The 3,081-nt window shown below is 48.1% G+C and overlaps 1 pseudogene; it reads left to right on the forward strand.

Annotated features, from left to right (window-relative positions):
- Window positions 1-550: 550 nt before the first annotated feature.
- Window positions 551-2,503, forward strand: LOC139787225 (uncharacterized; annotated as a pseudogene).
- Window positions 2,504-3,081: the final 578 nt, after the last annotated feature.

Consider the following 3,081-nt stretch of genomic DNA (forward strand, 5'->3'; position numbering starts at 1 on the left):
TTATACACACCACACGAGCTGATTTTCGGGAGAACCGCGCGTGCGCCGTCAAACGACCCACCGCTAGACGATGAAATCAGTGAAACTTACACCGACTATTTGAAACAACTATTCGAAAAATTGCATGACACACAAGATCGGGCCCGCGAGAACCTCGACCGCGCCAAAGCACGATCCAAAATCTACTACGATAAGAGAATGAACGTGCGTACTTTTAGAGCGGGAGACCGCGTGTATCTCCTAAAGAGCCCAGTAGAGGGAAATTGGACGATCAATACGTCGGCCCATATGAAATACTGGAGGTATTAGAGAATAATAATGTAAAAATTAGGCTAGAGAATAAGGACAAAACCGTACATATGGATAAGTTAAAGATAGCTAGAAACTAAGACTCCCCCCCCCCGCACGTAGAAACTAAAGACCCTTTCCCCCACTATGTATCCATCCCCCACCTTACGTAGTCGTAAAAATCTAGTATATAGTCACGACCCGACGACCACCGACAACAGTACAGCCCGAACTACCGCACAGTCATGGGGCCTCTCGCTGTATGCATTACCATACTAGCTTTAAGCGGCACCCAGTATACAGTTTACTAGGCTTCGACTGTAGAGGCGAGGGACTAAATGTCACGACCCTCTCACTCACCGACATCGGGGATGTGAGCTAGAAGACCTGGAACCAGTCACCGAGGAGACATACCTGCAACTCCTACAATTGAGCGAGTTCGACCATACCGTCGGAATACAATGTAAGATAGAGATCGATCGAGACGTGCAACACTGCGGATGGTCCTCGTACAATTCAGCCGTACAGGGTGGAAAATACGAATATATCCACGAGATCTCAAGCGACGCCTGCCGCAAAATGCAGGACAGTGGAACCATCTACCTGGGCGGAGCAGCGGGATCATAGCCGGCATTAAGGTAAACGCCACTACCACACGAGCGATCACCCTAGCCGGATCTTTAACCATGGACGGAGATTGCGAGGGAGCACAATACAGCGACCCCATGGGCACCTGGAGCAACGTGTTCGTACAAGCAACAGTGAAGATAACCACGCGCCGGATGGAGCTGCCCGTAAAGCACTCAACGAACGAGGTCACCCTCCCCTCCGGCATCCGCTGTCCAGCTATGGAAGGGGAATGCTACGACGCAGATGGAACAATGACCTTCTGGAAGACACTCCCCACCGACACCTGTCAATTTAACAAATATGACGTACTTTACGAGGGAAGGCCCACCGAGTCTCACCGAAACCAGGCCAGAAGGAAACTCCGGTCATCTACACTCTGACAACAAGAGATATTACCTTCGCCCTGGCCAGAACCACGGAGACGAGCCTCTGCGGGTACAAAATAATCCAAACAGAACACCCGAAACTATTCATCCTCGAGACCCAACCAGGACGGACATTCAAGATACAGACTGGAATCTCGATCGACAATCTCGACATCTTCTCATACGTAAACAGCAAGTTCATCTACGTCGAGAAACATATGAGGACGCAACTGACACAAATGTACCGAGATATAATGAGTCAGAAGTGCGCCCTAGAGAAACAGATATTGGAGAACGCTCTATCCCTCGCCAGCATCGCCCCCGACGAGATGGCATACAGGATTATGAAGTCACCAGGATACACGGCAATCACCGCCGGAGAAGTAATATACATAGTGAAGTGTGTGCCGGTCACGTGTAAAGTGAGACAGACTGAAAATTGTTACAGTGAATTAGCCGTCTCGCATAATAACGCGTCGCACTTCCTACTCCCAAAGTCCCGCGTACTGACTAAGAGTGGCACGCTCAGGGACTGCAACGAGCTTTTGCCCACAATGTACAGAATAGACGACGCGTGGTTCAAGTTAACGCCGCGCCCGGTAGAAGCACTACCCCCACCAACGATCCAGCCTCTAAGCAAACCGCAGTGGAAATATGTGAATCCAGCCAACCTCGCCACAAGCGGCATATACTCCACACAGGATCTTGATCGCCTCCGCAACCATATAATGTTCCCCATCGAGAAGCCAGCAATGATCAACACACTGGTACAAGGAGCGATGGGCCGCAACATCCCACGCGGAACTGTTTCGCTGTACAACTTAATGGACGAGGAATCGCTAGAGAAGATTGCGGAAAATACCGGACAGCAACTGTGGAATGGGTTCGTCACATTCGGCTCAGCAAGTGCCGGAGTATTGGCTATTATCCTCCTATTCCGATTGGCCAAGCTGATAATCGACTCGATCATCAGAGGCTATGCGCTCCACTCCGTCTACGGCTGGAGCATGCACCTCCTGGGAGCAGTGTGGAGCTCCGTCACCCACCTACTCCTGCATCTCAGCAGCAGGACGCCCACCACCGAAGACACCGACCCGGAGGCACCACCTGCCGAGATGACCACACTAGTCACCACAAAGGAGGAACCCAGCACGAGCCACGGCAGCGTCAAGGAAATGGATTACGGTGAGCTCAGAAAATACCTACACGGTAGTAAATAGTTAACGAAGTAAATATAACCTTACTAATAAGACGATCGTACTTTAAAAACTTGTAAGATATCCCAAGCAAAATGTTGGAACAATGTCCAACATTTTTAAATAAGGGGGAGGTGTTACGTCCACCCCCACCACACTCCGGGAAATTTAAAAACATTTCTTTGACAGTAGAAGTTACCATAACTAAAAGTTACCATTTACCATAAGCAGAAGTTACCACTTACCGACAGTAGAAGTTACCATAACTAAAAGTTACCATTTACCATAAGTAGAGTTACCACTTACCGACAGTAGAAGTTACCATAACTAAAAGTTACCATCTACCATAAGTAGAAGTTACCACTTACCGACAGTAGAAGTTACCATAACTAAAGGTTACCATTTACCATAAGTAGAAGTTACCACTTACCGACAGTAGAAGTTACCATAACTAAAAGTTACCATTTACCATAAGCAGAGTTACCACTTACCGACAGTAGAAGTTACCATAACTAAAGTTACCATTTACCATAAGCAGAAGTTAACACTACCGACAGTAGAAGTTACCATAACTAAAGGTTACCATTTACCATAAGTAGAAG

This window comes from Temnothorax nylanderi, unplaced genomic scaffold (genome assembly GCF_030848795.1).
Source record: "Temnothorax nylanderi isolate EJ_2023f unplaced genomic scaffold, tnyl_v1.0 TNYL_tig1345_pilon, whole genome shotgun sequence".
In the NCBI taxonomy this organism is placed as follows: Eukaryota; Metazoa; Arthropoda; class Insecta; order Hymenoptera; family Formicidae; genus Temnothorax; species Temnothorax nylanderi.